Below are 26,086 nucleotides of genomic sequence, written 5' to 3' on the forward strand. Positions count from 1 at the left end.
ATCGATCATCTTCCTCCTGCACACCTCATGGGGGATCAAACCCGTAACCCAGGCATGTACCCTGACTGGGAATCAGGCCGGCAACCTCTTGGTGCATGGGTCGGTGTTCAACCATTGAGCCACAGTGGCCGGGCTTTCACTGACTTTTAAAATTGGGCTTCTCTCTAGGTAACCAACATAAATTTGGCTAGTGAAGTGCCTATTGAATTTAGAAAAGGGAAAACCTCGATCAGTAGGATTTCTAGAGTCTAAAGGTCATGTGGCTATGTGAGTAGGTTGAATCGCTTTTTTAAATTAACAGCTGAAAACATAGTGTTCTACCTTAAAATTCATGTATGTATTAGTATAATGCAGCCTGCACATTAGTTTAAAATGGGTTACCATGCACAGTATAGAATTAGAGACCTGCTTTTGGCTAAAATGTTTGGAGCACTTTTCCCTGATCCCTACTGATCCTGTCATTTTCCCCATTTTCATTTATCACAACATTGGTCATTGGCCACAGTCACTGAGAGTCGGGAGGAAGGAAGGAAACTAGCATGTTTGAACCCCAATATGTGCCAGACTCTGGGTGTAACACTTTTATGGATTGGAGATTATTTAACCCTGATAACCTCTCTTGGAGGTAGGAAGTGGAATTATAGATGAGGAAACAGAGGTTCTGCAAAGTCAAGTAACTTGGCCTCATAAGTTTTTTAGGCAACCAGAGTGGTAACTGATGTCCTCTGCAACTTAAAGAAATTTTTAAACATTTAAGACAGAAACCTATCAAATATAACAATTTGAGGCACATAACTTTGGGGTCTCTTTAGAAAGCCAATTAGCTATCTTTATTTTGGGGAGTAGGAGATGGATTTTTAAAACTTTCCTAGTTTAAAAGAAGAGAGAGAAACACTGTTTCTGTCTCTCCTCTTTGGCTCCAAGCGTCTGCATAAATAGCCTTTGAAAAATAAGTAGTAAAAATTGCTTCATACCAAGACCAGACACCTGGTTCAGAAGCTCTCCAGGGGTCAGTGTGTGTGTGTGTGTGTGTGTGTGTGTGTGTGTGTGTGTGTGTTGGAAGAAGACATCCACAGGGCACTCCTGGTTCCAGAGAAATGATCTCACTGTCCAATTGTAACAAGCCTCCTGCCTTAATCAGAAGGTGGGAAGTCTGCGGTTTTACCTGGGGTGTGATCCTCAGCCTTGGCCGTTCTTATTTTAGGCATGGCCTTCGTGTTTTTTTCCCCGAGTCCAGAAGTGGAATGACATGTTACTCAAGTTCACAAGATGATGATGTATCTGTTTTTATATTTGGCTGTAAATTTTATTCTACTCATAAACAAGGCCACCTTCAGCAACATGGGCGTACCAGGGGAGAGTTATTTCCATCCCCTCGGTTTAATTTGGATAGTTTGGCTTAGAACAGTGCAGTGTTTCCATAATAACATTTCCACAGGATGCTGCTCTGTTGATTTGCAGGGCTCAGGGAGTTTCACCATGGGCCAGGAAACTACTTTCTTAAAGAAACTTAAACATGAACTTCTGACAAGATAGGAAAGTCTTGCGAGGCTCCTTATGAAACCTCTCTCTTCTTTTTTCTGTTTTCTCATTAATTTAGGTATCTCTCTGTGCCAGTATACAGGTATGGATTGAATATTTAACGAATTTGAAGTTCATGTGCTGAATAACGAACTCAAATTCAGAAGAAAAAGAACTATTTTAAGGGCTTTGTTTAATAAAGCATGTATAAATAAAAATAAATCAATTAAACACTTCTCCCAGGCACAAGATGTTATGACTTTTAGAGTAGAACTTTATGGTATTTCGTAAGGAAGCAAAAAAGGAAGGGAAATTATTATTCAGGCAGAGGGACAATAGTAACCTTTCATTAAGCGAGACAGAGTTCAACACCAGGTTCCCCAAACTCTGGGCTCTGCGTTAGTGGAACTGAACACGCCCCCAGCCATTTCCTCTCTCTTTTATGGATCAGACTGCTTTAAAAATGTTGGTCCAATAGAATCTGAAATGTCTAATTTATACTCTGTAACTCAACAGTATACTATTTAAAAGACTGCTTTATGTATTTTTAGAAATCCTTAAAATCCTAATGACTTCAGATAATTAGGATCTTTGTTCTTGAAGGGCTTTAGATGGGACCTCTTGGTTATAGGGTCTGATCTCAGGACAGAAGGGGAGGTGTAGATTCTGTGCCCAGGATTCCGTGCCCAGAACAGGCTCAGTGGTTTCCAGTGCAAAGAGGAGAAAGCAATGCCCCTTCTCTGCCCCCGTTCTCCCTGGGAGTATTTATCATGTCCACGTGGAAGCGAAGAGCACCCGCCTGTCACCTCTATTGTAATTTGTGAAGTAAAGGCCTTTATGGCTGCAGAGTCCATGAACACCTAGCAGACCTCTGTTTAGCAGTTGTGATGGAACCAGGAAGTAATTTCAGCCCCTGCTCTGCAGAGAGATATCAGGAAAGTTCACATGCGAAAGGTCACACCAATTACTCATAAGAGCTTGCACATCATTCTTAACAGGTTTGCTTTTTAAAAAGATTATTTATATATATATATATATATATATATATATATATATATATATATATATATATATATATATGTATATAGTGGTAAATACACATAACATAAAGTTTACCTGTTAACTATTTTTAATTGCATAGTTCAGTGGCATTAAGCACATTCACATAGTTGTGCAACCATGACCACCATCTACCTCCAGAATTTCTTGATCACTCCTCATGGAAAGCTCTGTACCCATTAAACAGTAACTCCCCATTCCCTCCTCCTCCCAGCCCCTGGTAACAACTATTCTACTTTCTGTCTTTCAGAATATGACTTCTCTCTGTGCCTCATAGAAGTGGAATCATACAGTATTTATCCTTTGTGTCTGGCTTATTTCAATGAGCATAATATACCCAAGGGTTATCCATGTTGTAGCATGTGTCAGAATTTCGTTTCTTTTAAGGCTGAATAACTTTCCACCCAATTTGTTAAAAAAAAAAACAATTATACACACACACACACACACACACACACACACAAAATAAACTGGTTCAGGAACTAAGAAACACAGCTGTCAGAGGCTCCCTGCTGTGAGGCAGACAGTAATAATGGAGATGTCACCAGCCCTTGAGGTCATCCCTGGCTTGTGGCACGGGACCGTCTTCCTTAGTCCTAATGATGCTGCTGGGTCTTCAAGATGGGGTGACTTTCCATAGGAAGAGTTGAAGAGTTCAGGGAGGCAGAGTTATCGTTTCAGAAATATCTCCATTCCAAATGCTTAAAATTTTTAAAAAGGTTCGGCTTCAGTCATCTGAAAAATCCACTTATGTGAAATGATTCATTCCAGAATATAGTGAAAGAGAAGAAGCAAAGCAATCACAGTGTAAAAAATGAAATAAAACAGAGGCAAAGAGACTTTGAAAGGCACCTGTTTACCTGTTCCATTTCTTTCCCTCCCTCACTTCTTTTTCGAGTAGGGAATTCACAGGAACGTGACTCGCTCACTATGGATGTTGTTATTTCTGGGGGAGTTTTTGCCGTATTGCTGCATCTAAATGACCCTTCCTGTGCAGGGCTGCATTGTTCGCATATTTAGAATAGCAGGCCTCTCCAGCTGCGGGATGCGTAGGAGCTGCCCTGCACCCCCCTAACTCTGAACATCTGCCTCATGGCTTCAATCTGAAACTTTGGTACAAGAAAATGTGCTCATGTGTTCCTTCAGCAATCCCTGTGCCTGCAGGGTTTCCTGGACGTGTTCTCTGGCCTTGCAGAGGGCAACCTCCTGGGGACACACGCACACATAAACAGAAATATTGCAACCCAGTGAGTTTTTCCTGTGGAAGTGAAGGGTGGCTTCCCAGAGGAGGTGCCACTTGGGCTGGGTCGAGAAGGATAAGTAGGAGGCTCCCCCATGGAGAGTAGGAAAGGGTGCCACGTGCAAATAAACAGTGCAACAGAAGGGTCTGACAAGAATGATACCAAGGTCAGTGCAACCAGAATACAGGGGATATGGTGTAGAAAAGAATGAGGTGAAGCTGGGGGGTGAAGCTGGGGGCTTAGCCGAGGCTGACTCCCCAGGGTCCTGTGTGTCTCCTCAAGGAACTTGGATTCAATCTTTCGTGCATTGGAGAGCAGTTAAGCTGTCCAGCAGGGTAGTGGTTTTTGTTGTTGGCTGAGAGGGCAGCAGGAAGCTAGATGGGGCAGGTGTCCATCTTGGAATGGGCTGAGCAGCTGCACCTGGGCACCTGCCCCACTGGGGTGAAGACTGGAAAGGATGTTTCAATGGTAGAATCAGTAAAGTTGTTCACTGGAGTTGAGGAATATGGACATGATTGGATCATGACTGGATCCTTAGTGCTTAGCGCAGTGCAAGCACATAGGAGGTGCCCAATAAATGTTGACCGATTGACTGAATGCATGGACAGTCATTTTGCTATACTTCTGCATGAGTTACGGGTGGTGCTGGCAGCATTCGAGGGGCACTGAGGCTCTCCTGGTGGTAAAGCAGATGTTCATACAGATGTTCATAGGTGTGCGCTCCGTGCCAGATACTGTCTAAACATTCTGTCTACATTAATGCATTTGCGTCTTACAGCAGTCCTGGGAGGTTGGCATGGTTTTACTGTCTTGAAGATGAGGCTTGGAGATGTGACTGGTTATAGCTGCTTCAGTGGTTGAGCTGGGATTTGAACTCAGGCGTCCACAGGGTACTTGGTGCTCTTAGTCACAATACTCTGTCGCCCGTGTCTTCTTCTGGAGCTTGCAGGAAGCCGCTTCGATCGAGGTTCCAAAAGCAATGACTCGGGCAGACATGAGCAGCGGCAGGATGCAGAAAAGCCTGTTTAGGAAACCATTTATCTGACATAGGCATACCATCTGAGATGACCTCGGAGGAATAACAATGGCCATAATAACAGCACCGCAGTCTTTACCCTGGCATAAGAAACCTGTTTTGTAATGAAAATGGAATTTCTCTGGGAAATAGTCCTAGAAAGAGATAGGCAGTTGAGGTAAAATAACAAAATGTAAGCTGTAGCACATCGTGTTCTCTGTGTTTTTTCTTCCACACTCACCTTCTCTGTTGTGTCCTTTACTTGGTGCACTTGCCATCTGTAGATTGGACCACTGGATCACAAAGGAAGAGAGAGGTGTGTGTGCACCCAGAGGCAGATACACTTCACCCTGGGTCTGCCCCTCGACATACCTGGCTGGCTAGGAGGAGAAGGGTCCTTTAGGGTAAGCATTGCGTTTGGGGTGGAGGCCTGTGGCTTTCTGGAATGAAGGGTGGTGAGTTGGTTTCCCAGGTGGCCCATGGGCCAGCATCGAGCTCCAAGGCGTTCAGGTGTGTGTGCCGTCATGGATCATTACAGCCCAACCAAAGCTATGTTTTCATGTCACAGGTCAGAGTCATATAAAATAAACTCTTGTCATAACAAAGGATGCGGCTGCCAGATTACATCTGAGTTTGCCCCTGAGGACTCTGATTTTCATGTCAGTGTGGGGAAGGGATTCCATTTTTATGCTGATTCTAATTGGGGGTCTGTCTTGCTCTACCCCCTCGTAAATGGTGATAAATAGTGGTGGCCATAGCAGCGAGGAGAAGGAGTGGGGCCTGGAAACCCAGCCAAGATCTTTTGGCTCCAATTTTATGCAAATTCACTGAACAGCATGCAGATGATTTCACAGTAGTACGGGGACCCAGGGACAAGTGCTCATCTGTTTCCAGCAGCCTCCCTGGGCTTTTGACAGTGGCCACGGTAGAGGCCAGGACAAGTCCACAGTAAGGCAGGTTAAAGACGGTTTGGTGAAGAATGGTCATTCCATCAGCAGACTCCACGCTTAGAATTTCATCATGACCAGCAGCTTGCCTTTCAGCAGCCTGCCAGTCAAGACTTCTGTGTTTTGAAAACAGAAAAAGGTCAACAGAGAGAGACCTGATGTTTTTCTCAGTTCTTTATTCCTCCTCTTGTCCCAAAGATGTTCCATGGTACAAGGCTATCTCTGAACACCTAAGCATCCCACACATCGATTGGGCATTGACTCATTATAGGGCACTGTGCTAGGCATGGAAGAAGGGCTCATGCATCATCCGTATGCTGTGTCTAAAATCTGTACTGTCCAGTATGGTAGCCAGTAGCCACGTGTGGCTATGGGGCACATGATATATGGCTAGTCCAGTGGAGTGTGATTGGAATGTAAAATACACACCAGGTTTCAAAGACTTAATATGAAAAGATGAATGCAAATATTTTATTAGTAATTTTTGTTAATTGCATGTGGAAATGATATTTTCAATATATTGGTTTAAATAAAATAAATGCGGCCACCTGAAAATTTAAAATTACATCTGTGGCTCACATGATATTTCTGTTGGGCAGCACTGGTTTAGACTGCTAACCATTTTTTGCAGTGTGGTCACCTTTTTATTCCCATATTTAGATATAATAAGAGGGTAGAAAGACCTTTCTTTTTTGCATAGATGGGGTAGAGTTAAGACAGTTTCATGGCATCGTGTCATTCACTTCCAGGTTCTTGTTGATGCCATTGTTGGTCCAGTGAGGTAGACAGGGAAGGGCTGGCCACACATGTGCAGGTGATATGCTGAGGTATTAGAAGGGAGCTTGCCCACCTGCTCTATGAGTTAGAGCCGGGAGTAGAATTTCAGAGTTTTGACTTCTAGTCCAACTTCTGTTAGAAATATACTAATAATTACACATGGAAATATTTGTTTGTGTTTCTGTACCAAAGATAATAGGACAGAGTCCCTTTTAGAAGTAAATATTTATATGTGTTTATGTATTAAATGGACACAAGCATGTCCTGCAGCTGGCTAATGTGACACATTCATCAAAAACTGTAGCTGATTTTCAATGAAAAGGTTGGACTCATGTTGAAATTTTAGAACCATCAGGTCAAGGTCAGGCTTGGGTGGTAGGCATGTTGCCATGACAAGGATGTTTCTTCTGTTGGGAGCCAGCTATTGTCATGTAAAATTCCTGGCATCATGAAGCAAGGTTGGTGGATCTCACCTGTCAGAAAGGCCTGAGATTGAGGTTAGTCCCCCACTGGATGGACGGATAAGGCAGGTACCCTGGACCAAAGAAGCAAGGGATCGGATCCAGGAAGTCACCACTGAGTTATTTTATTTACAATACTTCTAACACCAGAGGTGTTACACCAACAGCCAGTTCTCCAACTCTCTGGATATCAATGGGGTGTCCTGTAATTTAATTCGATTTTGACACTACCTGGGATTAGCGTCAGATTCCACAAGTGAAGGGCTCAGTCCTACAAGACTTTAGAAACCAGTCAGAAGTCTGGGCCACTCATACTTCTGACTGACCCGCTATAAATCCCAGGTTTCCATGACCCCCTCCTCATGTTAGAATGGTTCACAGGACCCAGGAAAATACTTTACTTACTATGACTGGTTTGTTATAAAGGATACAAATCAGAAATAGCAAAATGGAAGAGATGCACTGGAAGAAGGGGTGTGGAACTCATTATCTTCTCATCACCTTGACCTGTTCACCCATAGATCAGGGGTTTTAATGGAGGTTTCATAAGGTAGGCACAATTGATCAAGACACTGGCCAATGATGATTAACCAGATCTCCAGTCCCTCATCTCTCCCTGGAGGTGGGGAGGTGGGGTGTGGGGCCGAAAGTTCCAACCCTCTCATCATGCCTTGGTCTTTCTGGTGACCAGCCCCCATCCTGAAGCTAACTAGGAATGCAGGCCACCAGTCATCTCATTAGCATACAAAAGACACCCATCACTCTGGAGCATCCAACAGTCCTAGAAGCTCTTATGTTAGAAACTGGGAACCAAGACCAAATATAACAAAAAATGCTCCTCTCACCCCTGTCACTCAGGAAATGACAAGGGTTTTTAGCAGCTCTGTGCCCAGATCAGAGATGAGAACCAGATATATATATTTCTTATTATATCCTAATATCAAACCCAATACGGACAGAGGATGGGGAGCTATTTTTCTAGGGAAGAAGAGAAAAGCTGTCAAGATCAAGAATAGGAGTTGGGCATGACAGGTGAGATCAGCATAGTATTTTGGGCACTTAGGGTCAAGGGCTTGATTTGTATTCTTCTAGCACTCCCAGGAATTTGATGTTTGGTGCACATCACACACTTCTGAGCCTCAGTTTCTTCATCTGCAAGCAAAGGAGTTGGGTTAGGGTAGTCTCTCATGAGAAAAAATTTGTGATTCTGTGAGTTTTGAAGGCCACAGAGTCAGCAAGAATAGTATTACCAAGCTATCGGTTACAGCACGGGGTTTGGTTCTTACTGCTGTTCTTTCTTCTAATACACTTGGGGCAGTGAGATTCATGGTAAATACCATCATTGGTCTGGACCATTCACATGGCCCTGGTTGAGACAGGGGTTGGGTCTAGGATTATCTTACAGCTGAGCCAATACATAGGTATTGTAGTGTAATATCTAAACACATTTAGACTTGGTCTTTCTTGTCGCTCTCTGCTGTCCTTATCCCTATACTTCCTTGTTATAATTATGTCTTTTTTATATTTTGAGAATCTAATGTTATGCAGGCAGTAATTCCCCCACATTGATCAGATTTCGTAAATCACTGCTGTCCATGATTATTTTCTCTGCCTTATTCTTCCTAAAAATTAAAAAGCCATAGATGAGTGATATACAATTATAATTACTTTTCCTTTGTAAAGTCTGTATTTTTATTGCTTTGAGTGGGTGTGGGGGAGACAGAACCCCCAGGATCTTGAGATAGCTTTGTGTTTTATAGAGAAGCACCCAGGAACACATTCATTCCCTCACGAAGGGATGCAGCCACCTCTTCAGCTTCATTATACCTTGATGAGCTCTGAGAAACTTGGCACCGTTTCTGTTGGAATGAAAAGGTTGGCAGAGCTGCCCTAGACAATAGTACTGTAAAACACTGTGGCAGAAGGTTTGGTCTACATACCAAGGCAGCCGGAGTATTAATTGCATTCTCTGAGATCAGGAAAAAGGTGCCAAATTATTTTCTTCATGTTTCAAGAATGACAGGCTTTTGCTCTGCCAACTCATAGCATCGTGGCATCACATGGAAAGGAGATGCTAGATTTGAAAAAAAAAAAAAAGTGTAGAAGTGAGAAGTGAAGATGTCTGGTAGGCAGCTTGTTCTTAACAAAGATCTAAGGATGGGCTGTTTCATCATTGGTACCTGTAGATGACCAGGAGCAGGTGAGGAAGTGTATCCATAAATGTGCATGTCCTGTCAAAGCATTTTCCATTTTGAAATAGTACTTTAAATTTTGGAATGGGACTTTAGAAGTTGCCGGCTACAGTGTGATCCCATTTTCCTTGGTGTGTGGACTAGAGAAAAGGTGGTGATTTCTGTATGTACTTATTCTCCCTCTGGCCGTGAACAAACACACGTTCATGACTATTCCACATATCCAGGGTCCTCCAGACATGCCATGCAGCCGTGCTATCCCCTGCTGTCCGGCTGTCCCGTGCAGTCCTTCCTTTGAGCCTGTTGTTCCTTCCCCAGGAATACACTCCCTTCACAACCCACTCTCACACACACCACCTTAACACATGCACATTTTCTTCCTGGTCACTCGCCTCTCTGAACCTGGGGAGGACATTTCATCAAGAACTGTTGGTGATGACCTCACTAGGTTGGGCGGATTGTGCCTGAAGCAGGTGTTTGCCTGTGTGTTGGGGGTTTTCCTGGGCTGAACATTGTTATTCGGGGTAGCACCTCACCCTCCCTTCACAGCCCCCAAAAAAGAGAAGTATAAACATGGCTCGTGTTCAGGGTTTGAGTATGTTTTGGTTTAAAATGTTTAGTCGATCAGAGAGCATTTCATTCCGGGCAGTGCCCCTGGAGAAGTGTTTTGATTTCATGTGATTAAACCTCCTGTCCCCATTTCCTCTTATGGGGTGGGTAGTTGGGAGAGCAGTTGCTGAGAGCCTGGCTTGTCCCTGCAGGAAGGAGGGCTGGGTCCACCAGGACCTGGGGTCGTCCGATGCACATGTCCTGTTCACAGGTGGTGTAGAGCCCAGCTTGACCTTCTGGGCTTCCCCCGTCAGAGCACACCTCCAACCCAGGTGAGGCAAGAGCTATCAGTGATATTACCTGTCGCCTGCAACAGGAGGAAGATGCGCAGGTCATGAAAATCTGTCTTTAGGCCTGGTTTCCCACGGCATGCACTAGAGAATTCACTTTGTGTGGTTAGAGAACGCTTCACTCACTCTGTGAAAATTCCTGCAGCAGAAGCCTTTGCTGATGTTCCCTCCGCCCACCTACACACACACCTGTTGCACCCACAGAATCAAAGAGAACTGCGAGCCTTTCCTCAGTGTCCTATCTTGTGGCTGAAGTGTCGCTTGGTGAAAATCGTCTGTGTTGGCCTTCTCTCGAAGACCTTTTCATCTGCTGGTTTACAGGGCAACTGCCTGGGCCCACACAGTAACCCTCCCCTCAGGGCGAGCCCCATGCTTTAGTGTCGGAAGGCAACTCCCAACCTAGAATTGGGAATGTGAGTGCAATACAGAAAGTCTGGGTTAGTTATTAAGTATATTGCACAATTCAGAAGGAAAGCCTTTCTAAAATGTTGTATCTTGTTTCAGTGTTCACCGTAGTTTATTAGCTTGCCATTCTTTTGTATCTAGGATGAACATAAAATTTATCATCCAGCCTGGGATACTTGTGAGAGTGAAAAGCGGCGTTCCTAATTATTACACGGAGCCAGCAGGGTAAACGGGATGGTCCCAGGCAAGCTGGCCCCTATGGTAGTAATCCTGGACAGATGCGTCTTATCTTTTTAGGGATTGGGCATGATCATGATTAATTTTTGGTTTTGTACTGCGTCCTCGCATTTTTGTGAAAACCAAATAAGCTTTTTGTAGGTGCCTGTGTCATTGTAAACCGCCCTCCGAACACATGCACTGGAACCACTCTAATTGCCCTGTCTAGTCTTTCCTTAGGTCTTAGCCAGACACTGCGTTTCCACCCTCATGATGCACCCACATTGCATTTTCTCACTGCATCGCTCTCCGTGAGCTCTGCACTGATTTAAAATGTCTTCCAGCCTTCTTGGGCTCTAACCGAACTTCCTTCCCATGGGATTCTTCTCTTTTAGAAATTCATTTCTTTGTTTAGGATTCTTAATAATAGGATGAAGAGATATTAGCTAGATTCTGCGTCTGTCTCAGTAAGGTTGCCTTCTATCTTTCCTACATGAGAAAGAGATGCATCTAAATGTGTCCTTCAGCATTTTAAAAAAATTGTTGAAAAAGAAAATACACATGACTGCCTTGTTTGATAGTGTGACCGAAGGGTTTCCAATGAACTGAGTTACTCAGAGGTTCTTAGCTCACCTCCGTGCTGCAGACTGTGCTGTTTCCAGGGCTGTCAGGGGTTGGGATAGGCTTCTTTGGTTTACATTGCAAACGCCAAGAGGGTGGGAGCTCTGTCTGTTTTACTGTCTGTAAGTGATACCTGTGCAGGGCTGTAGACGCCTGGTGAGTCTTGGTTTCCATGCGAGCAATGATCTGTAGAAGAGCATCTAGCTGTAGGTGACAATAGCTGTCCATGTTCCCGTCAACACCATCTTATGAGTCTTTGATAAGAAGAGTGATGACTTTTTTTGAAAAATGTAGAATAATTTTTTACAACCATGAACTTCCAGTCCAAATAATAATTATACATATTGGGAATTATTTAGAGATTCTTTCAACAAATAAAGAAGAATGGAAACCAAGAATGTGATATTAGAAGAAAATCAGCTTCATCTTACTAAGGAACTCTTGAAAACCGTATCCACTTGTTGCTTTTGTGGCACTTTTCAATCTGCAGCTAAATTAGGCCACAGGAAAAGGACAGCGACCTTCAAAGAGGCGGTTGAGTCGGCAGAGTTCTTTCTCTTTGTGGAAAACAGCTGTGGGTGCTGAGGGTAGAAGTCAGGCTTTGGTTCCACGCAAAGGTGGGAAGGTTTGGTCTCGAGACGCCTCTCTCTTCTGTGGAGGAGTTCGCAGCTGTGGTGCTGCCTTATCAACATCTCCGAGGCGTTTGAAATGTGTTGATAAAGACCTGGGAAGGAGAGACGGGCGGGATGAGGGTGGGAGTAAGAAAGAAACATTCATCCTACTCGGTGCTCATATCTCTTCTTGTTTTTGTAGCTGTGGTAACTGAAGGTTAACTGAGCTAGGTTATTCGTTTCCATTGCCTTCTACCAAATAGAAGTATTTATATGAGTCCTCTATTATTTTATTCCCACGGAGTAAAACTTGAGTTAAGCCTGGGAGAGGAGAGCTGTCTGAAGCAATGGGTGTATTCCCTCCTCTTGCACGCTCTCTCTCTCTCCAGTAGAATTCCAACAAGTCGATCTCCCCTTCTTATGAATGAAGTGTTTTCTTTAAGTTAAAAACCAGTTTTAGGAATTCTCTTTTGCTTTGAAAAACATGTTCTGAGGGAATATGTTGAGTAAATGGTTTGGTGGGTCCTTTAATACTTACTGTTTACTCTCTCTCCTTCTCCATCCTCACAGCCTCAATATCACCTATATGCAGCTGATTCTCAAATGGGTATTTTCTACAAACTGCTGTCCTGCTTCTATACTACCCTACCTTTCCACCTGGATTTCCTTCTGGCAGCTCAAATGTAACATACAATCAAAACATTTAATTCAGGACTAAACTTATTATTCCTCCAAAACATTTCTTGGACTCAACAGTGTCTCTTCACATCCCCACCATTCTCCTGATCACTCCTGCTCAAAACTCAGGATGCATTTTTACTGTGTTTCTGTTCACTCCCTATGCAGGGAGATAAGGGCCCTGTCATTTCTCCATTCCTCCCTAATCTTGCTGCCACCACCCTTGCTAATTCTTGCCCAGGTGATTTCAGTAACCAGCTCCAGTTTCTCCTCACTCCAGTTTACCTGTGCTTTGTAACAGATTTGATTAAAATTCTTCCCTGGTTAAAAATAAAAAAATAAAAAAGGCTTATCCTCCCCTGTAAGACAAAGGAGACTGATGCTCAAGTTCCTCTCAGGCTGAGAATTTTCAGCATCCAGTGGTACTCCTTAGCAAGATTTACTATTCCTTAAACCCATCTTGTCTTCTCTGCTCTGGGATATCCCCTCTGCCCCCCCCCCCCTGCTATTTTTACATCACAATGCTCTGCTTCTGTCCAAGGCTTACAAAATTCTTCATCCCTTAAGGTTCAGACCTCCTGGATGAAGGTGTCCCTGTTGGGTGGGACCCCAGTGACCTCTAAATCTCTACCACCCTTTCCGCCTTTTATGTGCCTCCCTTCCAAGCTTCCTGGCATGCTCTCTGATATTGTGTTGGTATACACATGTTTGCTACCCTTTTTTTTCCCTTCCTTTCCTAAGTTATAAACTTACTGAGGCCCAGAACCTTGTCTTCTGCATTTGTATATCCACCACCATGCCTGAAAACGGTCTGGCACTATTTAAGTGCTCAATGATATTTGAAGAATGAATGAATGAATGCATGAAGTATAGTGGCTTTGCCATCTCTCACTTTGACTTGTTCATGTCTCTCCTAGCTTCATTCATTCATTCATTCATTCATTCATTCATTCATTCAACAATTACACATGGAAAGCCTGCTACAGTGCTAAGCATTAGATACATCATTGAAGGAAGCAAAGATTTTTGCTTCAAGGTGCTTAAATTCTAGCTTCTACCTAAGACTCACATCTTTGCCTTCACCCTACTCAGCTCTTGAAAAAACAGGAAACAGTTATTTTAAATGTTTTTAACTTTATATTTTGTTATTCTGTGACTGAATGTTACAGCCAAAAACTCTATGCCTTCTAGTTGGCTTGTAACTTTGAGGATCTGGTTTTTAACATTGGTTACATATCCCAGGGGCTGTGCGGGTGTTGAGTACTTCTTTCCCCTGCCTGACTGTTACATCAAATCATTTTGCAAATTGCTCTGAAATAGTGACAAAAGTCTGCTTGATTCCAGTCCTGTCTGTAGCACTGACACTTTGCTAGGCTGCTGTTGGTTGACTAGTAGTCAGTTAATGCTCCTCTTCCTTTGGTTATTTGCTACCTGTGATAAAACAAAAGCACAAACAAACCAGCAGTAAATTACATCCTGGCATCAATAAGAATGGGAAACAACTGGTTTTCAGTGTTTGGTCTGTATGTTATGGATAAGGAAGAACAAACTCAGGTGTATTGATACATGAACATATGGTCGTGTTAATGGCAAACACATTAATGAAGCATGTGCCTGAAATCTTTACTGGATCAGTAGCCTTCTTTACTTGTGATTTTCAATGACTGTTGGTCACACGTACACAAACTCAGAATGTTCTCACGTGCCATCTTCATGCAGGACTCCACAGCCACGAGTTCTTTTTTATTGTAGCTGCAGTGAAACAGTATTTGGGGAAAGATACTGCTTTTCATGCCAAAACCTAACCATTTTGTTTTCAAATTCCTGAAATCTAAAAAAAGAAATCTTGGTGACATAAATGTTCCAAATTCAAAATATCCAAAAGTGAACTCATCAACTTCCTCCCTAAGCCGGCTGTTCCGTGCCTGTTCTGTCTGGTTAATGATATCACCATCCACCCAGACAGAGCCCAAACCCTGAAATCATTTTGAATTCATCTGTGAGACAGAACTTTTCTGCATGATCTCTTAAGAGCCTTTCCAACTCTAAAAATCCATAGTCTATCTTCTGTGATTCCTTCTTCACACATATTCCCCACACATCTGAATCTTACCTCTGAAATTTCTCTCACCTAGGTCCCCTTCTTTTTTTTTTTTTTTTAATCTTACTACTGCTGTAACTCAACTTCTTCTTACTTCTTGACTATTCTATACTCTCACAGGCAGTCTCCCTGTCATTTTTTTTTTGAAATTTATTTTTAAATTGACATACAGTAAAAGTCACTTACTGTTTACCATTTGGTGAGTTTTGACAAATGCTTAGAAATATAACTGTGGGGAAGCAGGGGACTTGGTTGGAAAGTCTGTAAGAAGGAATCTCCAAAAGGCCGAGGGCCTCTAGGGGGACCTTGCCGAAGGTGGCAGCCCCTGCCTTGACTTTTCCAAATAAGTTCTGAGCCTCTGGGTGTTTTACTGGAATCTCTATGTTTAGTCTTTAGACCCGACCTTGTAGAAGCATGTGTCTTCTCAAGGATGCTTACCCTGCTGATAGTATCTAATAGTTGATTTTAGTTCAAGCTAAAATCAACTTTGTTACAATAAAAGCCCAAGGAGGGGGGCTGTTTGGTTGCTATAGGGAAGCAGTCCCTTAGCCCTCTCTTTCACAGAAACATGTGTCAGAGTACTCCATTCATCGGTTGCTCAGGGTCTGCCGGTCAGTCCTGGCACATAACCACCGCTGTAATCAGGACACAGAAACAGTTTCTAGCTCCTGGCAACCTCTGGCTCTTCTCCATCCATGGTGAAGAGATGTCTTATAATTGGTTTCCTTCTCTTCGAGCACCGGTTCCCAACCCTTCCATTTTCTTTGTCAGTGCCATAATATCTACCTGTTCTAATCCTTACTTTCTCTGAGCTTCCATTTCCTTGTTAATATATGGCTGGGCAAGACTATAAAATTATTAGCCTAAAGAATTCTAATACTTTCTAAGAAGGGTGGTTCCTGAAGAGGACCTTTTGTCTTGCTAATTGGAATGATTGATGGGGAAACCAGAGAAGCAGTAAGTTGCAGTGAGTGAGAAATGGTGCCCTGGAACTGTTGGGGTAGGAGAGAAAGAAGAGAGGGAGAGATGAGAACAGCCACCATTAGGAAGAAAGAATTGGGGGAAGAAGTGTTTGCAGAGGAGGCTTAGCAGGAGAGTAGCTGTGGAAGGTACCCTCAGGAACCCTGCATTAGGGACTTGCATTCCTTCACCCCCCTTAGAGCTAGAGAGGGTTATTTTTGAATGGGTTTCCACATTGAAAAGGGGTCAGGAGGCCCAGATCCACAGTGGGAATAATAACCTCTACTTGATGGGGTTATCACGAAGGTTTCATGAGGTACACTGGCCTGGCAGAGTTTGGGACTAAGGACATGGTGACCTTCTTCCCGTGGTTCTGTGCCATCTCCAACCTCTCCTTTCACATTCCACCCCTCTCTCCCAAATTGCCTCAAATCCTAACCTTTTTCCCCCAGCAAAGAAAGTAAGGGTTAGTTTTAGGAAGTGACCCATGCCCGGAGACAGGTGAGCTAATGCTGGAAGACCTGCTCCCCAGTGGCTTCCAGGGGATGGATTATAAAGGGGAAGAATCATAATCATGGTGACTTGAGGAGTTGGAGTCCAGTGAGGGCCGTGGCCTCTACTAATTGGTCAGTGCTAGGGTGGGGGGAGTTGATCAGTCCATCTGGGCCTGATGTCAGCAAATCCTCACTCTTTAACTTGGTATGCAGGGACCTCTGGGCTGGCACCAAGCTCACCTCTCTCTCTCTGTCCTGTCCACTTCCTGACCCCTCTCTATCCCCTCTGCCCCCATCTCGGGCTCCAGCTGCGTTCAACTCTGCTCTGTTGAATCCTGTTTCCCCTTCCATCAGAATCAACCTCTCCGTTGTTTACATTCGCTTTCTGTTTATATAAAGCACAATAGGTTTGTGCCATAATTATTCATCTGTGTCTCTGGCATCCCCCGGGAGCTGTGTAAAAGGTTCTCAATTAGTATCTGGTTAAATGAAATTAATTCCTCAGTAATGACAGCAGGCATGTCTTCTACATTGTGCTCTCACTTTTATATCAGGTAGCCTGCCTGCTATGGGGCAGGTTTTCCTCTTCCAGGTTTCTGTTCTCAAACAGCTGTCATATGGTCCGAGCTCCTCAGGTGACCCTTTTAGGACACAGTCCAGATATATCCAGAGTAGACAGGCATCCCTTCCCCGACAAAGCCAGGCTCCCCGCCGCCCTTGCACCACCCCACATACCCGTCAAATACTTTGCGTGCTGTCAGATTTACATTGCCAGAGAAGGCAGGGACCACAAAGACGTACTTGCTTAATAAAGTTCAGTTAGTGCACTTCTAGTATCTTCCTCCAAACCTAGGCTGAGATGCAGCCTCTCCCCTCCCCAGGTTTGCCATACACATGAACCCTCACCACCTTCACATCCTGATCCCTGCCCTGCACGATGAGTCTGTTTCCAAAATCCAAGCTCAGAACTCTGTTCCTTTGTAAGATCCACAGCACATCGCTGATGTGGGTTCAGTTTGTGGCCCACATAAGTCTCAAGAATACATCTTGCCCGCCGGCGAGGCCCAGTGGTTGAACATCAACCTATGAGCCAGGAGGTCACAATTCAATTCCCAGGCAGGGCACATGCCCGGGTTGTGGGCTCAATCCCCAATGTGGAGCGTGTAGGAGGCAACCGTTCAGTGATTCTTTCTCATCACTGATGTTTCTTTCTCTCCCTCCCTCTCCCTTCCTCTCTGAACTCGATAAAAAAATATGTAAGAAAAGACTACTTCTGTCCAGCACCTCACCATCAATCCCCCGTCTTGTATTTGCACGTGTCCCCCCTCCCCCATATTGTGGTGAGGGTGCTACCTCCCTGCCCAGCTACAGCTCCACATAAGGCCGTACATCCTAGGGGCCATGTCAGGAGACTCGCAAGGGCCCCACCACCCCTGGGGCTCGGTTCCAGAGGTCAGCTGGAGAGAGGACACAGCAAGGACAGGGCCCCACCGACGTTTCTCTTCCCACCAGCCATCTCCAGGGCAGCGGTCTTCAGCAGGGAACTACAACCTTCACTCCTTGCCAGGGAAGCAGAGTGTGCACAGCTCCTGGAGGAGTGAAAGGTTCCCTTAGTGGTCTTGGTTTTTCCATTTGTAAAGAATCCTCAGTCCGGCCTCTGCCCTCCAGCTGCTGCCCATGCGCCCTCCTGGGCCCCGTGGGTGGTGTCACTGCAGTTGAGCGGGCTGGTCAGCACTGAGAGAGCGAGGTGGGAGCCTGGCTTGTGCGACCCCTGCTCCTCTGCAGCCAGTTGCCAGCAATACCTTTTCCCCCTTTCCTGGTGTCTGCACTCGCTGGAGTGGAGCCAGCCCTGTGGCCTTCCCGATTCTCATAGTCTGGAGCTGGAGCTGCCTCAGCCTGCCTTGGGGCCAGGGGCGGATGGTTTTGAGTAAAAACCCCACATTTCTCCCACCCTCATCCCAGAATTCATTGCAACCAAAAATTTTGTCAAGATGTCCCCAGGCTGCTTGACAATAAGATGCTCCACCTACTAGGGAAGCAGAGATCTCTGCTCTGAAATTTTGTGCTCTTGAGTCATGGATGTGAAGGTACCTTTCTTGGACTTAAAATTTCAAAATAATGAACTCGTTCAAAGTCTCCATTGAGTGTTGGGAGCCTGGTGTGGCCAGGCCCCTGGTCCTCCCACTGGAGCAGCTGGCCCTGGGCCTCCTGGCAAAAGCCTCCTGTTGAGCATGACCCTTGTGAATAGTCTGGGCACCTTTGGGACATCTCAGATCCTGGGGATATTTACTTCTGGGGTCCCCAAATAGGGGAGACTGTGATCAGTGTGACATTTGGGTCCCTGCAGAATTCTTAGTTTGGGGGATTCTTAGGCTTCCCAGTAGGGAGGGGCCTGTGGCTGATGCTTGGGCTCCTTTCTAGGAGCACCTGTACCCTCAGCTCATCCTGACTTCGTTCATCTCCCTCGTAGCCTCAGTGAGCGCCACACCCACAGGCAGCCCCCGAGGCCCTTACCTTAAAAAGGAATAGGGGCATCTTGACCAACTTTTTGGTTGCTAAGACTGTTTATGTCTCCACAAAATTCATACGTTAAATCCTAACCACCACCATCACCCTCCCCTCATCCCAGCCATGTGATGGTATTAGGAGGTGGGGCCTTTGGGAGGTGATTAGGTCATGAAGGTGGAGCCCTCATGAATGGGGTTAGTACCCTTATAACAGCTCCAGGGTTGAAGACAAAGAGAAAGGCTGTCTGGGAACCCAGATATCAAACCTGTGGCTCCCTGACCTTGGACTCCCCGGCCTCAGAGCTGTGACAAAGTGCTGTTTATAAGCCATCCAGCCTATGAGATTTTGTTCCAGCAGCCGAGCAGACTATGACACAGGGGTTCTCGACTCCGGCCACACATTGAAATCACCCAGAGAACATTTAAAAGTCCCAGTGCCCAGGCCACATCTCAGACCAATTTAATCAGAACATATGGGAGTGGAGGGTGGAACTCGGAATTAAAGCTCCCCAGGTGCTCCCTGGCCAAGGCTGCCAACATCGCATTTCCGAGCATTCAACGGCACATTGGTACCCCTTTTGTTGTCCTGCTGTGGTGACGGGGACAAAAGCTGGATTCTGGTTGCCCAGAAAAGTAGGGCTTCTTTTCTCTTACTGCAGAGCCTGGAGTCAGATTTTCCATTGGAGTAGGAAACAAAGGCCAAGTTTATTTTAGAAGCTCTTGATCTACCTAGAACTAGGAAGTGTAAAGACTCCCGTGGGAGCACTTTATTCTCACATTTGAATGCATCTTTGCTTCCTCAGAACCAAGCCTTATGGTTTGACCCATTACCAAAGGGGCCCTGAGACTTCCTAGGAATAGGATTGAACTGGAAATTCTGGGGCCGTGCATTGGGTGACTGTGACAGTGATTGAAACACTTTTTTTTTTCTTTGCCACGCAGTGAAAAGTGACTTGGAGAGACCACAAGTCTTTGTAAATGGCACCCTTGTCTGTGGTGTTTCTGGGTTGGGATGTGCATCTTACCAGCAGGAGATTATTCCTGGCTGGCCCTATCCAGGGATTATTTGTTTAAAACTTAAAAAGAAGAAGAGCAGGTCAGTACATTTGTACCCAGTTAGCCACGCAAACATTTTTAAGCTTAGAAAATAAACAACGAAGTTGGTGGTTTGTTTTATTACGAAACAGGTTGAGTTGCGCAGGCAGGAGTCTAACTCCCAGACTGGAAAAGGTTAAGCATTCTGGTCAAGGAAGACTAAAGACTTGAAAAGCTCTACTATTGGTTGAATGTCACTGAAATCAGAAAGAGATCCGTTTGATAGCTAGCGACCAGAGACCTCTAGCAGTGACACAGAATGTTTTTAATTCGGAGAGATGGGCTTTTCTGAACTCTGCAAATTACATTTGTTTTGGCATTTGGTGTTTTTGTTGTCATATTTATTGCCTTTAGTTCTTAGTGGGAGTAGTTTTCTGCTCCTAATTACCCAAAGGCAAGAAAAAAAGAACTGGAATTAAAAAAAATGGGGAGGGGAAATAAGACTTGAAAGTTTCATTAATTGCAAAATGAAGTTAAATAGAGCGTTCAATAAAAGTACTTCTCAGAACCAATGGAGGATTTCTCAGAAAGAGCCCATTAAAGCTGGATCCTCTAAAGCAGTGGAAATCCCAGGAACAAAAGCCAAATGCCTGGGAATTGAGTTTCAGAAGAATTTTTGAATTGGTGCAGCTCAGTAATTTACAAAACGGAATGGAATCATTGACGGTTCTAAAATCTGCTCAGCTAAAATACATTTAGATTACATGCACCATGCACGTTCAACTCTTGCTGTTATTGTATGTTTTACTGCCATTTATTAAGCATTTTTCTGTGAGCCAGGGCCTGTGTTTTGACATTCATGATCTTACTTTTGATGATTACAAAGATTCAGTGCCTTTCGTGGGAGTCATTAGTAGATTATGGAAGGGACATAATGCCGACTCGGTGTTTCTTTAGTGACATTTGAAATGTTATTTAGATGTATGCTGAAGCTGACCTTGAAAATAAGATTCCATTCCATTCACATGCTTTACAAATTGGACCTCCATTTGGGAGGGAAAAGGAAAAGTTAATGAAGGAAGTCAAGTTTCTTATTGCTTAAATCATGGGCTAACGTGGGTATTTGGGCCTATCATTGCCAAGGTCACAGTAAGCTGTTTTATGCCTATCTGGGTTTCTGTAGATTGGAAGCAATTTTGATAAACTTTTGATCCTTTGGCAAATGAGGCAAATAACTACTAGTTGCAGTTTATGGATTGGAATTTCAGCTTAAAGATAATCAGAATTTCACCTTAAACTTCATCAAAGAGTGACCCGTAGCTTAACTTCCTTAATTATACATGTCAAGAACTTAGGAGAACAGTCTTACGTGAAATGAATTGTCAGGTACTATTAATGTACTTTTAATCAACTCTAATCTTTAATTTACCTGCTCAGCATTAAGCTCATCTTACCTAATGAGGGCTGTGGACTACATCAAACGACAAATAGTATACTTGGTTAATATTGATAGTAAATCTGATACCATTAATTACTGCTATTGACTAATTTGAGTTCACTCTTTGCTGTTAGACATTCTTGTTGGTATTTATGTTGAAAAATGAAATAGCTTAGGGAAATGGTTAACTGACTGTTGCATAGGGTGATAAAAAAAATTACAACTCCCAACAGCCAGATAAACAATGCTGACCTATGGTGGATGTACTGTCTTCGTTCTTCTGAGCGTTAATATGAACCTCTCTGGTTTGTGGGTGTGCCTTACAGTAATAATTGCTGTCATTTATTTACTTTTATTTGAAGGTAGTTTTAAAACTTGTGGTCATTTTAAAAATTACTAGTATGTGCTATATATATACACATACAGAAACATAAATTTTACTATTTTAACCATTTTAAATGTCAGTTTAATCACATTAAGTATATTCACATAGTTGTACAATCATCATAATCCCCTGTCTCCAGAACATTTTTCATTTTCCCAAACAGACACTTTGTACCTATCAGACACAAAGTCACCAGGCTTCCCTCCCTAGCTCCTGGCAACGGCCATTCTACTTTCTGTCTCTGTAAATTTGACTATTCTAGGGACCTCATGTAAGTGGAATCCTATTTGTGGCTGGCTTATTTCACTTAGCATAATGCCTTCAAGGTTGATCTATGTTGTAGTGCCCACATTTCCTTTGTAAAGCTGACTAATGTTCCATTGCATGTATATACTGTTTGGGTTCATTCCAAGCAGTGGAGTTGTTCTAGATATAATGCCAATTGGTTTTCCAAAATGGTTGGATAAATTTACACTCCCACCAGGTGTACATGAGAGTTCTTGATATTTTGCATAAACTCCAAACTTAGGCTTTTCAGTCTCTTTATTTTAGCCATTCCGATGTGTTCATAATGGTATCACATTGAGGGTTTTGTTTTTATTTGCATTTCTCTCATTACCAATTACTGATTACTATTGCTTTTCATATATTTAATGATCATCCTCTTTTGTGACATGCCCATTCAAGTTTTTTGCCCATTTTTCAACTGTATTGCCTATCTTTTCCTTTTGGAGTTGTAGGAATTCTTATATTTCCTGGACTGAACTCTTCACTCGTCATATGTGTTGCAGATATCTCCACTTCCTCTGTGACATGCCTTTTCAGTCTCTTAATGGCAAGAAGTTCTTAATTTTAATGTAGCCTTATTTATCACTCTTCCTTTATGGTTAGTGCTTATGGTATCCTGCTTGAAAAATCTCTCCTATCCCAAAGTCATGAAGATTTTCTCGAATATTAACTTCTGAGAGTCTTATTATTTTGCCATTCACATTGACATTTATATATTGCACCTGGAATTGACTTACATGAATGTTAAGTTTTATTTTTTCTCATATGGATGTCCAATCAACTCGGCCCAATTTACTGGGGGGAAACATCTTTTTCCTGATATCCTGCAGTTAGAACTTTCAAGAAGTAGGTTCTGTATATGTGGGGTCTGATTATGGGCTCTCTATTCTATCCCTTTGGTCTGTTTGCCTACACTTGTGCCTGTGACACTTGGTTTTACTTTTTATAGCTATAGAGGTCTTGACATCCAGTAGAATAAGTTCTTTGCCTCCCCTTCTTTTCTTGAGGTGTATCCTGGCTATAGTTGGCCTTTTGGGCTTCCCTTTTGGGTCAGTTGATCAAGTTCCACAAAAATACCTTGTCCTGAAAAGATGGGTATGTAAAACCAGTCACCCTCCTCCTCTCCACGGGCTCCTTTCCCTCTTATGGCTCTCTCACCAGGCGAGGGGGCAGTGTGAGAAATACGATGGGTGGGAGAAAGGGCACACTTTCCAGCAGCGGTTATGGGAGGACTTGTTGGTTCCCAGGGAAACTGAGCCCTTTAGGATCAAACTTCAGTTTGTCTGTTTGTCAGCAAATGTTAATAGTGCCTTTTATGTGTTGGGCATACTTCCTGGTGCTAGGGAACAAGACAGACAATTCCTTGGTCTCATAGAGCTTAACTCTAGTAGCAGAGAAAGTCAATAAACAATTAAATATAAAATTTAATGTTGAGAAAACAAACAAAAAACTTATAAACATACTAGTAGACAACTCTGGGGAAGACAATGGTCACTACCAGAGGGGAAGGGCGGTGGGGGGAGGTAGAAATGGGTAAAGTGGGATGGGGGGCGGTGACGGAAAGAGACTTGACTTTGGATTGTGGGCACACAATGCAATATACAGATGCTGTATTATAGAATTGTCCAATTGAAACTGATATAATCTTATTAACCAATGTCACTCCAGTACATTTAAGAAAATTAATTTAAAAATGTAATGTCGGGATGGTAAATGCTATAGAAAGATAAAAGAGGGAAAGGGGACAGTGAAAGGGAAGGAAGAGGTGGCCATGTGGAGTCTGAGAGATAGGAGCAGGAGCTGGGCTGTTTCACAGGCTAGCCGAGAGGGAGGGGAAACATACCTTTTACTCTCCTGCAACAAAATCTGTAGAAAATACAACCTACCTACCCACATCATTACAAATCATCGCTATAATGCCTTAACTGTCCTGTAAAAAAAAATACTACAAAAATAGAGCCAGTTATAATAAAGTGAGTATGTGAACATACCAGTGTTGATCCTGGCAGTCATAGCGATATGGTCATGTTTTGCATCCCCAGGTACGATCGCTGAAGACATGGCCACAAAGAAGGCAGATGGCTGTGGATGTGTTATATTGGCAACTTGATGACAATCAGTGGCACCTTTAGTGATGTGACAGTTCTGAAGGGTGACTACTTAGCAGTGTTCTACACCAAGCAAAGTTCATCATTCCCTACTGAGTTCCTAGGAATTTGGAGTTTATGACAATCACAGAGGAAATGCTTTGTGTTGACCTGTAAATGGTGTAAAATTTTTCACCTGAAGGAGCGTCCAGTGGGCTTTGGATAGTCATGGGGGACCTGGGACATTTCTCAGTTATGCTGGACCATCCCATGCATTTCAGGTTGTCCACCCTCTAAATGCCACTAATGACCCCCCAGTTATCTCATGATTTATGGTCCTCGAGGTTTTCCCCAATGCCCCGGGGCAGTCCTGTTCCCATCGAGAACGTCAGTGGGGTCCCGTGGACTCCTGCAGAGAGTCTGGATTTTGTTTTGTGTGCGATGGGAAGCCAGTGGACAGTGATGATTGGAATGAAATGGGACCGAGGTTTTTGTGTCTCTCAGACAGGACTGTTCCCCAGAGAGAGCTGCAGAGGTGCTGAGCTGACAGTCCTGCCCAGTAGCCTGTCTGCCCCAGAGCTGTCCAGTCACCCCTCGGAGGGCCTCTGTGAGCATCTCAGCAGAACCATGCTGTCCACTGCAGCGTGGCACCCCCATGGTGCCCTTTGCACCCCAAACCGTTTACAAGAGCAGGTGCAGGCTGTCACCCAGACAGGTTTCAACAGCGTCACTCCCCCACCCTTATACTCACCCCTAATCTGTTCTTACTCCCCTTCCTACAGTAAACAACAGATCCAAGCAAAGTGGTCAGAAGTAGCTTTGTAGTTGAACTTCACACCAGGTTGTTTTGCCAGGCAGCCTCTCCCTCGGAGCCAGCCTCTGGCGCACACCCACCCCTTGTGGATATGGCGCCATCTGCTCCGGGGTTTGCTTTGGGCCTGCGATCACAGGAGCATTTTCTGTAACTCCAATGCCCCGCGCAGGCCTGCCAGACAATAGATAGATAATTGGATAAAGCCTAAACTGGAAACTGCAAACAATAAAGAAGAAAAACGCCACATAATGGAGTGGGCACACTACTGGAGCTGGGCTGTTTACACTTGAAACTACTTAAGCAAGTCCTTTATTTTCCAACAACAACGAAACTACTTTAGTGGTGGAACTACTGCCGCTCTCAGAGTTTGCTTAAGAGAAGGATTGGGGCTAGATCACGCTTTGCACCAGAATGGAAAGACAGGCCCAAGTTCTCTGCCTTCCCATGGCTCCCGAGGGGTTCAAGGTTGTCCAGGAGCGGATAATATGGGCAATGTCACTTGTAACCTGTTGTGCCTGGGAGCAGGTGTGGCAGGAGTGAAAGGTATTATTGATGTGTGTGTGTTTTTCTTGTTTATGTGTTTTGTGTTTTTTAAAAATATTTTAATTGATTTTTAGAGAAGGAGGAAGGGAGAGGGATAGAGAGATAGAAACATTGATGAGAGCGTAACTCATCAATTGAATGCCTCTGCCTACTGGGGATTGAGCCCTCAACCCGGACATGTGCCCTGACTGGGAATCAAACCAGCAACCTCTTGGTTCATGTGTTGATGCTCAACCACTTAGCCGCACCAGCTGGGCAATGTTGTGTGTGTTTTAATGACATATAACATTATTTAGCATAGTCTCAATAACTCAGTGGTCTGCAGTTCACCCAAATTTTGGCCATCAAAAACTGTTTCCAGATTTCTGGACATAACAGGATATTGGAGTGAAGTAGTGAATGTGTATACTATAGTAGCCAAATAAATGCTTCCCTAGGGACCACACATGGAATTACGAAGGCAGAATCTATCTGTTCTTAAGTGTGTTGATGAACAAAGGTTTGCATCCTAGAATGTAATAATAGCAGGACTGTATTCTTTACATCTAGGGCATAGGCGGACTTAAATTTTCTGTTTGAAAAATTAAGCTTTTATTTAGGTTCATTAAACAGGTTGACAAATACCTGGATTCAGCCAAGTGCCTGAAAGGCTCTTCCTTTGGAGGAAGGTGGGGCTTGTGGAAGGCTCCCCGCACAGTGCCTTTGCTGTTGTGCGGCAGGTTGAAGAAAACTTTATTGCTTCAAAAATAAGGGTGGGAGGAATTCAAATATTGACCTTTGTGGATATCCAG

The 26,086-nt window shown here is 43.9% G+C and overlaps 1 protein-coding gene across 1 annotated transcript in view; it reads left to right on the forward strand.

Annotated features, from left to right (window-relative positions):
• BCL2 (BCL2 apoptosis regulator) overlaps positions 1 to 26,086 on the forward strand; it is a 171,582-nt gene that overhangs the window by 13,614 nt on the left and 131,882 nt on the right. The gene's annotated exons all lie outside the window — the stretch shown is intronic.

This window comes from Plecotus auritus, assembly GCF_963455305.1.
Source record: "Plecotus auritus genome assembly, chromosome: 8".
In the NCBI taxonomy this organism is placed as follows: Eukaryota; Metazoa; Chordata; class Mammalia; order Chiroptera; family Vespertilionidae; genus Plecotus; species Plecotus auritus.